A 14,012-nucleotide genomic window follows, 5' to 3' on the forward strand; every position below is an offset into this window, starting at 1 on the left:
GAAGATCCCTGTGGTAAATCTCCATCACGGCACTTTTTGTACGACTATATGTCTTCTTCCTCAACTGTGGTAGCCAGCCTCCAAAATAGTCCTCAAGGACGCTCACCTCCTGGTACCAATGCTTGTGTAGAGTCTCTTCCCTATTGAAAGAAGGCCGAGCTGCAAGACCAATGAAATATAACAGAAGTGATGGTGTCTGGCCTCTAAGGCTAAGTCATAAAAGGCATTGCAATTTTTGGCGTGGTCACTTGGATCACTTGCTCAAAAGGAAAGCCAGCTACCACATTTCAGGACACTAGGGCAGCACCATGAAGACACCCATGTGGAAAAAAAGCAATATTCCAGTCACATGAGTGAGCCACCTTAGAAATGTATCCTCTAACACCAGTCAAGCCTTTAGATGTCTGCAGTCCTAGCCAACATTTGGGATGTAAACTCATGACAGACCCTGAGCAGAACTACTTAGTCAAGCTGACCCTGAATTCCTGACCTGCAGAAACTGTGAGAGGTAAGTAATGTCCCTCATAATTTCAAGTCACTAAGTGCTGGGTAATTTGTTACAAAGGAAGAAATAACTAATATACCAATCACAGACTTCTTTAAAGACAGGACTTTTGCAAAAAAAAAAAAAAAAAAAAAAAAAAAAAGCCGGGCACAGTGGCTCATGTCCGTAATCCCAGCACTTTGGGAGGCCAAGATGGGCGGATCACTTGAGGTCAGGAGTTCAAGGCCAGCCTGGCCAACATAGTGAAACCCCGTCTCTACTAAAAATACGAAAATTAGCCAGGCACAGTAGCACATGCCTGTAATCCCAGCTACTCTGGAGGCTGAAGTAGGAGAATCGCTTGAGCCTGGGAGGCGGAGGTTGCAGTGAGCCAAAATTGCACCACTGCGTTCCAGCATGGGTGACACAGCAAGACTCTGTCTCAAAAAAAAAAAAAAAAAAAAAAAGGACAGGACTTTTGTCCTCCATGTCCACACTCCCTAATACCTATAGCAGTATCTGACACACTGCAAGGGCTTCAAAAATGTACAGTGAATCAATGAAAAATAATTTTTTGGCTTATGAACTATAGAAGCTTATTTCTCACAGTTCCACAGGCTGGGAAGTCCAAGATCAAAGCACCAACAGATTCAGTGTCTGTGAGGGTTCATAGGTGGCTGTCTTCCTGTTGTGTCCCCACATGGCAGAAGGGCTGAATGTTTTCTTAAAAACTGACATTCATCAAGTCCTGTTTATGCCAGGCACTTCCCTAAGCACTTTATATCTGTTATCTTATTCAATCCTATCAAACAGGCACTACTGTCCCCACACTGACAATGAGGGAACTGAAGCACAAAGAGATTCAATAACTTGTTCAAGGTCACACCACAAGTAATGGAGCCAGACTTTGAACCCAAGAATCTGAGTCCAACATATCATTCTTAACCATTATGCAAAACTATTTTTCAATGATAAGCTGCTTGGAGACAGAGGACCTAATTTATCTCTATACACCTCATGGGACACAATGTCCCAACAATATGTGAGTGAATGAATGAATAATCATGACCAGACATCCCTTTCACACTTGATTACAAATTATTTCAATAACCGACACAAATTATTTCATACAGTGTCTTGATATTAGCCAGCTTGTCTGTTTCTTCTGGATTCAAGTCAAATTCTAAATATAAATTGAATTTCATTCTTGAAAGGCACTGTGAAATTTCACTGAACAACTGCTGTTATCCAACTTCTCTCTGATTCTCTCCCACCTACTACTCCCACTGTTCTCCTGGCTTTGTCTCCTCTCCCAGCAGCCACCCCCACGACAGAGGTTTGGGATAAAATTAGGGATATCAAAGAATGGTGCCCTCATCAGACTCAGTCCTTGATTTTGTTTCCTCACCATGGCCCTGCCCTTGGTCCTTCATCCAAACGAGAGCCAACGGGACCTGGGGGCCTGACTGTGCTGCGCTCTCCACTGTGTCAAGACACAGGGCCTCCTACTATGTCTGCATCCCTAGACTTCACTTCTGGCAGGATCAAGAGTGACTCATTCTTCCTCCATTTACTGTAGATCTGCTCTGTGCCAGGCTTTGTGTGAGAAACCTGCCTCCAGAAGTTCAAGACCAAGGAGAGGAGCAGAAGAGAGTACAGACAGCTATAAAGCAGTGGATATGCGGTATAAGGAAGACAGCAACTGCAGGAAGACCCTCCAACAAGGAACACCCTGAATCGGAGGCCACCCATCTTCATCCCTGAACTCAAGTACTGGTCGGTCTTATTTGGAGCAGCCCTAGTTGTTGAGAATTTCTCTCTTTTTTGCACAGAATAGTGTATTCATTAGTGAAACATATAACTTGACAGGCTTAATTAGTACATATTGTTTATATGCTTTCATTTCATTTCAATAGCTGCTAAAAGAAAGGACAGTTCATTTTTAATGAATTAATTAGAGCTAATACATCCACATGGCAAAACATTCAAACAATGCAAACAGACACATAATGAAAAGTAAGTCTCTCCTCCCATATCTTCCCCCAGATCTCAAGTTCCTTTCCAGAAGCAATTGCTGATACCAATTACCAGTGCCTCTTTCCAGAAATATCACATGCTTTATGAATGGACAGATTTTTACAAGTAAAAGCACACAATGTACACTTTTCCATTTAATAACATACCTTAGAGCTCATTCTATAAGAGCATATCTATCTCTATTCTTTTTAATAGCTGCATAGGATTTTATTATATGGATATAACATAATTAACCCGTCTTCTAAGCATGTTCAATTGGATTGTTTACAGTGATTTGAAGCAGTTCAATGTTCCCATAGCTGAAAAGAACAATGAATAATATTTCATTCTACTGTGGCAGTTAATAAATAAATAAACCATAGCTTTCCAAGAAAAACTGATCCCATTTATCTTCCCCTCTTTTTGTTTTCTGAGATCATCATTCACATATAAGTTCAATAACCCCAAGTAGTGCAGATCTTGTCTAATTTCATATTTTACTGGAAACCCTATGGGTACAAAACTAAAAACTTAGGAGATTCCTTTCCAAGGTACCATGTGGTTACCACAGCAGAGATACTTTTCAAATACAGATGAGAAGACTGCAGACTTACAATGCCTTCGTAGAGCTCACTGGTGCCAGCTCCATTTCCTCGTTTAAGAAATTGAGGAAATGAGTCCTATCATAAGCCACTTTTTCTCCATCAAGATTAGAGATGTAATTTAAATGTGTCACACAGGTTAATATTCTGGGCACCTCTTCAAGGGTCTGTGAATAAAGCTGTATTTCAACATATTTGTTTTCATTTTCAATTCCATAAATTTTCAGTAATAAAACTTTCATTCCGAGAAGGACCCAAGAGCTTTGCCAGACTGCCAAAGGGGCTCATGGCACCAAAAAGGAGAAAACTATCTGGCTATTAGTGAGTTAAAATCCATTTGGGGCACCAAAAAAAATCAACTACTTTGAAAAAGTCTCCCTAAAAATCTCTAACCAAAAACCCCATTCATCTGGGTTTAGGACCAGATTCACACTAGTAGTGTGAGTTGGAAGAATGATAACAACTTGAGTTAAAGATGTGATTAAACCACCCCTTGGTGGGCACTGTCCCATGGCTGGAATAAATTCAAATTTGTGCTCCCTGGAGAAAGTCACTCTAAACACCAGGCTCTAACAATCCCCATAGATAAAGTTTTAAGGAAATACGTTTATAACAACAAAAAAAAAATCACTAAAAAGAAGAGTAAACGGGCCAGGCATAGTGGCTTAAGCCTGTAATCCCAGCACTGTGGGAGGCCAGGGCAGGAGGATTCCTTGAGCCCAGGAGTTCAGGACTAGCCTGGGCAACACAACAAGACCCTGTTTCATTAAGAAATAATAATAGGAGTAAATGATTCATTCTAAATGAAAGTCATCAGAAAACTGGAAATATTACAATGATCAGATATAAAATATAAAATAAGTTTAATATGCATCAAGAAATAAAACAGGATTACACAAATTATGGAAAAGTAAGCAAAATAAGCAAACCATTTTGAAAAGCTACAAAGAATTTCTGAAATATAAAATATAATAATAAAAACTAAAAACAGATAAGTAGCATATATTAGACATAGCCAAGGACAGAATTTATGGACCATAAGATGGACCTAAAGAAATTACCCAGAATGCAGCACAGAGAAACAAAAGTTAAAATACAAGAAAGAAATGATACGGAGTCAGTGATATGGGGGACAGAGTTAAGTTTAACATATGTCTAGTCAGATTTCCAGAAGGAAAAAAACTAAGGAAATTGGATACAGGCCATATTCAAACAAGTAAGGACTAACAATTTTTAAGTATTAAGGCATGAATTCTCAGATTAAAGAAGCACAATAAATACCAAGCAAAATAAATAAAATCAATATCTAGACATTAAAATTTTCAACATTTAGTGAAACTGAAGAAAGCGAAATCAAGGAGAAGATTATAAAAGCAGTCAGAGTGAAAAGACAAATCACTGACAAAGACTGAGCTGACTTTTCAGCATCAAAAATGGAAGGAAAAATACGTCTTCAAAGAGTTGAGAGAAAATAACTGTCAACCTAGAATAATATATCCAGCAAAAGTATCTATCAGGACAACAGTGATATTAAAACATTTATCCAAAATGGATCCACTATACAAAAATGGATAGAACTTATTACTAGCATGCCCTCACTAAAGGAATTTTTTAAAGGATGTGCTCAGAAAGGCAAGTGATTCAAAAGGAAGGTCTGAGATGCCAGAAGGAATATGTAAGCAAGGAAAACTACAAATGTGGGTAAATCTAAATTAATGGTCATTGTGTAAAAGTTGAAAACAATGACTGATTAGTGAATTTTTAAGAAATCAATGTAGAAAAGTATGGATAATAATGTCATGTTAAGCCAGGCTTAGAAAACTTGGATTCTAATTACATACATTGTATAAAATGAGGAAAAGATACTAATTAACTTTAGACCTTGTTAAATTAATACAAATGTTTAAGTTTCTAGGTTAACTACTAAAAGAATAGAAACAGAGTGTTTAAGTTAATAAAGAAACAAAATAGGTGAGGAAATAACCAATCCAAATGAAGACAAATGGGGGCAAAAAGAAAACAGAAAAAGTGGAACAAAAAGATTTCACATAAAATAAGATGGTAAAATAAATCCAAATATTTTGGTAATGATAATCAACATAAATAGACTAAATGTTCCAGATAAAAGGCAAAGACTATCAGAATATAGTTCAAAAGATGTAATCTAGCTCTATGATGTTTGTCCTTTTATTTATAAAAATATCAAAAGGCTGGAAGTAGAAGGATGGGGAAAGACATACTCGGAAAATACCAACCAAAATAAAGCTGATGTGGCTATTTTAACATCAGATAAGTTTTGAGGCCAAAACTATTACAGATAAGTAGCTAGAAGAGAGAGCTCGAAATGTACCCAATGCACAGAATTGATAAATACTCGGCCGGGCGTGGTGGCTCACGTCTGTAATCCCAGCACTTTGGGAGACCGAGGTGGGCAGATCACGAGGTTAGGAGATCGAGACCATCCTGGCTAACACGGTGAAACCCCATCTTTACTAAAAATACCAAAAATAAATATATATATATTAGCTGGTCATGGTGGTGGGAGCCTGTAGTCCCAGCTACTCAGGAGGCTGAGGCATGAACCCGGGAGACAGAGCTTGCAATGAGCTGAGATCATGCCACTGCACTCCAGCCTGGGTGACAGACTGAGACTCTGTCTCAAAAACAAAAACAAAAACAACAACAACAAAAAAGAATTGATAAATACTCAAGGTGATGGATACCCCAAATACCTTGACCTGATCATTACATATCCTATGCATGTAACAAAATATCTCATGTACTCCATTAATATGTAAAATATTATATATCAATTTTAAAAGGTAAAAAAGCATAAAGAAAGTCATTTCACAATTAAAAATTTCAATTTAGGCCAGATGCAGTGGGCTCACACCTATATTTCTAGCACTTCAGGAGGTCAAGGCAGGTGGATCACCTGAGAGGTCAGGTGACAGTCTGACCAACATGGTAAATTCCCATCTCCACTAAAAATACAAAAAAATTAGCCAGCAGTAGTGATACACATCTGTAATTTTAGCTACTCAGGAGGCTGAGGCAGGAGAATTGCTTGAATCCGGGAGGTGGAGGTTGCAGTGAGCTGAGATCGTGCCACTGCACTCCAGCCTGGGCAACAGAGCAAGACTCCATCTCAAAAATAAATAAATAAATAAATAAAATTCAATTTACTTGGCTGACAAAGATTCTAAGCTTGAGAGTCCCAAGGTTACATCTTAAAAAAAAAAAAAAAACTTCAAATCCCTGCACTCTGATCACAGAGAAGAAGAAAGGGGGAAAAGTCAATAGAGGAAGGACACTTCTCATCCCACAAAAAGTCTTCCAAGGTGTCTAACAGTGGAGACTCATATACCTTGATCTTTGGAACTGAATCTAGTCAAAAAGTTTAAATGACAGCAATTCCAAAGAGTGACATGGGGTCAAACAATTGATGTCACAGGTTCCTCTTTAATGAACTGCCTCTTTTTTGGCATGGAAGGCCCACGTGCTGCCCGCATCCTTGCTCTCCTTGGCCGGGGCTTGCTGGCCAGCATGACCACTGGCCCAGTATGCAGGACCCCTGCTGAAAGCAGCAACCCTCCACCTGTCACCACAGGCACAGCTGACATCTCTCCAATTTTGGCTTCCATACCTCAAAGCTGCCAGATTCTTTCGAGGCAGTTCCAGCAAAAGCAAAGACAAGACCTGGGTTCTAATGAGTTTTGCTATTATACTCTAGGCACAAAATAAGGAGAAACGAAGGTAAAAGCCATGAGTGGAACATCAAGTAGGTGTCTAAACTGGTCACCAGCTTGGCTTGTTTTGATTAAATGGGCCAATCAATTTAGTTAGGCCACCAGCCAATGGAGTCAGTAAACCACCAGTTTAACCAATTCTCCCCAAAGAAATGACCAGAAAATTTGATGCAATTAACCAAGTCTAGTATCTTTCTTGAAGTAGTATAGCTCCTTCTAAAATAATCCATGTGAAACAACTCTTCATCCAGAAGAAAATTAAGAAAGAAAAAAATCATTGCTCATTTTGAAACCAACGGTTGAGAAAAACAGGGATGTGAACGGCTCAGGGGAGAGTGGTCTGGACAGGGCTGGAGAGAGGTAGACAGGTGGTAGTGGGCCAACCAGGCAGACCAGACTCAGAGAAAGAATCCAGAATGCAAACCAGGAACCAGGAAAGAGGTCCCCTCATCTGGTCTGGGCATACTGACAGGCTGAGGAACAGGCGCTCCTCCATCCACATCTAGCCTGGAGCTGCAGGATGACTTCCCAACTGACCCACTGGAGGGAACAAGAATCCCAGTAAATAGTCAGGTCTGGTCACTAAAAATGCACAAGCTGGGTAGGAAAGAGTAGCTAGGGCAAAGGTCTTTAGAACATGCGTGCGGGCTAGCAAAGGCAGGCCCCGCCAATAGAAGGTGGGGGAATTTGTAATAGCCACTATTTATCAAGGGCTTGCTATATATATTCCATGCACTGGACAAGCATTCCTCATCCTCACAACCATCCGGTAAGGTACAAAGTGCAATTCCCATTTTAAAAATGAATACATGTTCAGAAAGATAACACTATGTGTCTCAAAAGCGGCAGAGCCAAGATTCACACTCAGAACTGTCTGGCTTCAATGCCCGGTTTCTGCGACGACACCTCCCGGTCCAGGGCTCTTCAAACTTCATCAGAGCTGCCTCCCAGTGATAGCTGCTTGAATAAACACTTCCGTCTCTTCCAGCATCTTCTCATAACTCATTTTTTTCTTTTTTAGTCCTGGCTCACAGGAAGTAAAAGCCCTTTTTTCCATTCACAACCACGAAAGGCTACAACCCCAGAGTAAAGCCACTTTGTCAAGCTAATTCATTTTAAAATAACATGTACATATGAGAGTACTCTAAAAAGTTTGAAATGATTCAAAAATTGAAGGTAGCATTATTAAAATAATTACCATACTCATCCCAGCAGGCCAACTCATCTGAGAATATTTTAGGGCTGGAATATTACAAATTATAATGCTGATAAGATGAGACAGCTAGAACAACTGCATAGAGTACTTAAGTCAACAATACAGGTGTATAACTAAAAGTTAACTTTTTCCTTTCACAAGCACAATGTCCATTATACAGAGAACACCCCATGTTGGTGCTGAAGGACTCCTGGGGGTCTGGGGCTGATGTCAGAAGACCTGGGTTCAAATTCCAGCTCTGCCTCTAACTAGTTAAATGTCCTTAGCCCAGTACTGGACTCCTTCACTTCCCTTTCCTGCCCTTCCTCCATCATTTCAGTTTTCTCACCTGAAAGGTAATTTTCTGAACCAACTAAGAGTGATGAATTGAAGAGCCAGACTGCGCTTGCTTGGGTTCAGCCTCCACCATTACCAGCATGTGACCCTGAACAGGTTGTTAAACCATTCTATGCCTCCATTTCCTCCTTTCTACAAGGCAATAAAAACAATACATACCTGCAATAGTTAATTATATGTGTCAAACTGACTGGACCACAGGGTGCCCAGATATTTGGTAAAATATTCTTCCTGGGTGTGTCCGTGTGGGCATTTCTGGATAAGATTAACATTTGACCAAATAAAGCAGACTGCCCTCCCCCAGTAGGGACTGGCCTCATCTAATCTATTGAGGGTCTGAATAGAATAAAAGGCTAAGAAAGACTTCTCTCTCTCTGTCTTCAAGCTGGGACAGTAGTCTCTTGCCTTCAGAGTTGGGCTTGGACTGGAAATTACACCATTGGCTCTCCTGGGTCTGCAGCTTGCCAATTGTCGATCTTGGGCTTCTCACCCCCATAACCGCATAAGCCAGTTCCTTATTATATGCTATGTATATAATACGGATTATGCATATTCTATTTTATGGTCTTCCCCCAGTATCTATGGGGGATCAGTTCTAGGAGCCCTGCAGGTACCAAAATCCCCAGATGCTCATGTCCCTGAGATATAAATTGGCACTTATAAACTATGCATTTACATCTTCCCATATACTTTTAAATCATCTCTAGATTACTTATAATACTTAATACAATATAATACTATGTAAATAGTTGTTCTACCATATTAGTTTATTATTTGTATCATTTTTTGTTGTACTTTTTTAAAAGATATTTTAGATCTGCAGTTGGTTGAATCCACAAATGTGGAACCCATGGAAGTTGATGACCAACTGTAATATATAATATATGTACTATATATAATATTTTATATTGGTTCTGTTTCTCTGGAAAGCCCAGACTACTAAGTATAGTACTTCAGGGTTACTTTGGAATTACATTAGATAATACTCAGGACAGAGCCTGGCACATGGTAAAGCTTCAATAAACATTATATTTGGCCACTAGACATTTAGCATATCAGTCCTATAAGGTTTTTTTTTTATAGAAAGACCATAAAATATGTAGAAGCAAAATGTTTTTTAAAAAGCAACAGAATTGTAAAAATTTGGGTTACTTCACTTGCAACAAGTCTCTTCATTTTCCCTACTATAATACATGTGTGATTTACAGAGACTGTAACTATGGTGACGTCTATGAAAAACTACCAAAAAAGAACTGATGTCAGGTTCTCAATTATAGCCCCACTTGCTTTCTCATTTTTGGTTTTACCGTCTTTCTATAAAGCAAATGTCCACCTCACGCCTATTCAGGTGGCCAGTGAATTTGCTGAACTTAATTAGAGCAAGTCAAGACACTAATACTTAGGCATTAGTACTCAGAGTTAATTAGCTAGATACAAGGCAATTCTTACTCTGCAAATCAGAAACGCCCTTGGAAAATCTAATAGGAAAGGGCACACATCATTCTGTGCTTATGAGAGCAGGCTGAAATACAAAAGTCCTGAACTTTTATGATTAATCTTTTATTTTTCTAATTTCCAGAAATGGCACAGGTTTTTTATCATTTCTAGGAAATAAAATGATCAAATTACAGTTTACATTGTGAGCCAACATCATTCTTTCTATCATTCCAAATTCAAAAGAATACATGGACAATTCATCAATGATCATCACTGATTATACAAGCTGCTTTATACCTATAATGGTGGCTTTCAAACACACTGGTCTTATTGGTGATACATTTGCATGACAGAGGATGGGAAATAAGTCCAACTAAAATTCAGGGAACTTCTACCTCAGTAAAATTTCTAGGGGTCCAGTGGTGTGGGGCCAGTCAAGATCTTCCTTCTAAGGTGAAGGATAAGTAGTTATATTTGGCCCCTCCTACAACCAAGAAAGAGGCACAATGCCAAGTAGGCCTATTCGGATTTTGGAGGCAACACATTCCTCATTTGGGTGTTTTACTCCAGCCCATTTATCAAGTGACCCAAATGGCTGCTGGTTTTGAGTGGGGCCCAGAACAGGAGAAGGCTCTGCAACAAGTCCAGGCTATTGTGCAAGCCGCTCTGCATGTGGGCCATATGACCCAGCAGATCCAATGGACATATGTCTGCATGGGTTAGAACCCCCCTCCTGGTACCAATCCACTGTATTCATCTGTTCTCACACTGTTAATAAAGACACACCTTGGACTGGGTAATTTATAAAGGAAAGAGGTTAAATTGACTCACAGTTCCACATGGCTGGGGAGGCCTCACAATATGGTGGAAGGCAAAGGAGGAGCAAAATCACATCTTACATGGTGGCAGGCAAGAGAGCTTGTGCAGGGGAACTCCCATTTATGAAACCATCAGACCTCATGAGACTTATTCACTACCATAAGAACAGTATGGGAGAAACTGCCCCCATGATTCAATTATCTCCACCATACCAGATACCCAGTGGAATGTTTTTTAAAAAATCTATTTATCACAAACTGTTCAAACTACCTAAAGAATCCTTCTAAGAATTCCATATTCTTTTTTTTTTTTTTTGGCTTTTTAAAAATTTCTTCTAAAAAATAAACAGGATACATGTACAAAACGTGCAGGTTTGTTACATGGGTATGTGCATGCCATGGTGGTTTGCCGCACTCATTGACCCATCCTCTAAGTTCCCTCCCCTAACCCCTTACCCCCCCCAACAGGCCATGGTATGTGTTGTTCCCCTCTCTATGTCCATGTGTTCTCAATGTTCAACTCCTACTTATGAGTGAGAACATGCGGTGTTTGGTTTTCTGTTCCTGTGTTAGTTTGCTGAGAATGATGGCTTCCAGCTTCATCCATGTCCCTGCAAAGAACATGATCTCATTCCTTTTATGGCTGCATAGTATTCCATGGTGTATATGTGCCACATTTTCTTTATCCAGTCTATCATTGATGGGCATTTGGGTTGGTTCCATGTCTTTGCTATTGTAAATAGTACTGAAATAAATGTACGTGTGCATGTGTCTTTATAGTAGAATGATTTATATTCCTTTGGGTATATATCCAGTAATGGGATTGCTGGGTCAAAAGGTATTTCTGATTCTAGGTCCTTGAGGGATCACCATACTGTTTTCCACAATAGTGGAACTAATTTACATTCCCACTAACCGTGTAAAAGCATTCCTATTTCTGCACAACTTCACCAGCATCTGTTGTTTCCTGACTTTTTAATAATCATTCTAACTGGCATGAGATGGTATCACATTGTGGTTTTGATTTGCATTTCTCTGATGATCAGTGATGTTGAGCTTTTTTTCACATGTTTGTTGGCCATGTAAATGTCTTCTTTTGAGAAGTGTCTGTTCATATCGTTTTTCCACTTTTTGATGGTTTTTTTCTTGTAAATATGTTTTTGTCTTGTAAATATGTTGAAGTTCCTTGTAAGTTCTGACCTGTGTCAGATGAGTAGATTGCAAAAATTTTATCCTATTCTGTAGGTTGCCTATTCACTCTGATGATCAAGTGACAGCTTCTTTTGCTGTGCAGAAGCTGAATTTAATTAGATCCCTTTTGTCAATTTTGGCTTTTGTCGCAATTGCTTTTGGCATTTTTGTCATGAAGTCTTTGCCCATGCCTGTGTCCTGAATGGTATTGCCTAGGTTTTCTTCTAGGGTTTTTATGGTTTTGAGTTTTACATGTAAGTGTTTAATCCATCTTGAGTTAATCTTTGCATAAGGTATAAGGAAGGGGTCCAGTTTCAGTTTTCTGCATATGGCTAGCCAGTTTTCCCAGCACCACTTACTGAATAGGAGATCCTTTCCCCATTGCTTATTTTTGTCAGGTTTTTTGAAGAGCAGATGGTTGTAGATGTGTGGTGTTATTTCTGAGGTCTCTGTTCTGCTTCATTGGTCTATATGTCTCTTTTGGTACCAGTACCATGCTGTTTTGGTTACTGTAGCCTTGTAATACAGTTTGAAGTCAGGTAGCGTGATGCCTCCAGCTTTGTTCTTTTTGCTTAGCACTGTCTTGAAGAATGCCCATATTCTTGTCTTCAATGTAGATCATGGAAATAGGAGGAAAGGATACTTTTATTTCCCTTCAGAATCTCAGCAGCTTTACGGAGGACAAAATTATCATCATGCCCAGAAGAACCACACAAAATTAATATCCAGAATCTACAAAGAACTTAAAAAAATTTACAAGAAAAAAAAACCCACATTCATTTATGAAACCCACTTGGTACTGCATTCTCAAACACGTTTTCAGATAAAATTTACCGAAACCAATCCTAATTGTAAGTCACCGTGAGCCAGGATCAAGTAAAGTGAGATTTCCCTAGTGCTACTTCGAAAGTTGATTCAACAAATACTAATAGGCCTCCTGCAATGTGAACAGCACGGTGCTATGTGTTTGGGTCTGCAGTGGTGAACAAAACGGAAATACCTCCTGCCCTCCCAGGGCTGCTTCTGACAGGTTGAGGTAAGTCTGGTTCTAGAATATGACCATGGCCGCCCACGTGACTCTACTGGATGCTGACATCTCAAGGGGCACCGCAGAGATCCATAGGGGAACCAAGACAAAAGCAGAGAAAGGGCAGAATTAAATTGTTTTCACAGCTCTGGGAGAAGCTACTTCAAAGTTTCACCACACTTTGCTTATAATAATGAAACTCTGCAAAAATATTCAAATGCAAAATCGCTTTTCAAATTGAAGAAGAAATAATTGGCCAGATCTTACCTAATGAGTTATCAAAGGACAGCCTCAGGGCAAGTTCAGGCCTTTTGGATGTACAGTTTCCCTACATGCTGAAATGTTTTATTAGTCAAGGGAAAAAGACTCAGGTTATATAACATTCACCCCACCTACATCACCCCAAATATGACTTCTTACAGAAAAGAGTCTGTTCAAGCATTTCCCAAAAACATGTTGGAAAAAAGTAGGTTCTATAGGTAGAGGGAGGGAGGGAGGGAGGGAGGGAGGGAGGGAGGGAGGGAGGGAGGGAGAGAGGGAAGGAGAGAGGGGAGGGAGGGAGGGAGGGAGGGAGTTGCCACATGATCTGATGGGTTTGAACAGGATCTCTCTGGCTGCTGTTTCATACAGAAGAGATGGTGGGGGGAAGAAGAAGCAGCAGGAAGAGGGAGACCAATTAGTAGGCTACTTCAGGATTCCACTCACAAATCAGTGGTTTGGGTCCAGATTACTGCAGTGGAGGCTGTGAGCAGGGATCCAAGTCCAGATGTATGAAGGCAGAGCCGGGTGGAGTAGGGAAAAGAGAGAGATCAAAGACAACACCAAGATTCCTGGCCTGAACAATGGAAGGAGGGGGACATTCAGGGTGGAGGAGATACAAAGGAAAGAGGTCTAGAAACTGAACCCTGAGGAAGGTTAATGTTTAGAGGTCATGAAGATGAACAGGGATCCACAAAGAAGACTAAGAAGAACCATGAAATCATGGCAGCTGGAAAGCAGCTCCAGGGAGAACAAGTGATCCTTCCCTAAATGCTGCCATGAGGGCAATACAATGAGGACTGAAAATGCACCACTGGATTTGACAGATTGGGAGGTCACTGGTGACCTCGATAAGAGCAACCCTGGAATAGTAAGGA

The 14,012-nt window shown here is 39.9% G+C and overlaps 1 protein-coding gene across 2 annotated transcripts in view; it reads right to left on the reverse strand.

The window, feature by feature from the left end:
* KIAA1549L (KIAA1549 like) overlaps positions 1–14,012 on the reverse strand; it is a 287,806-nt gene that overhangs the window by 218,272 nt on the left and 55,522 nt on the right. The gene's annotated exons all lie outside the window — the stretch shown is intronic.

Source organism: Macaca mulatta, chromosome 14 (assembly GCF_049350105.2).
Source record: "Macaca mulatta isolate MMU2019108-1 chromosome 14, T2T-MMU8v2.0, whole genome shotgun sequence".
Lineage (NCBI taxonomy): Eukaryota > Metazoa > Chordata > Mammalia > Primates > Cercopithecidae > Macaca > Macaca mulatta.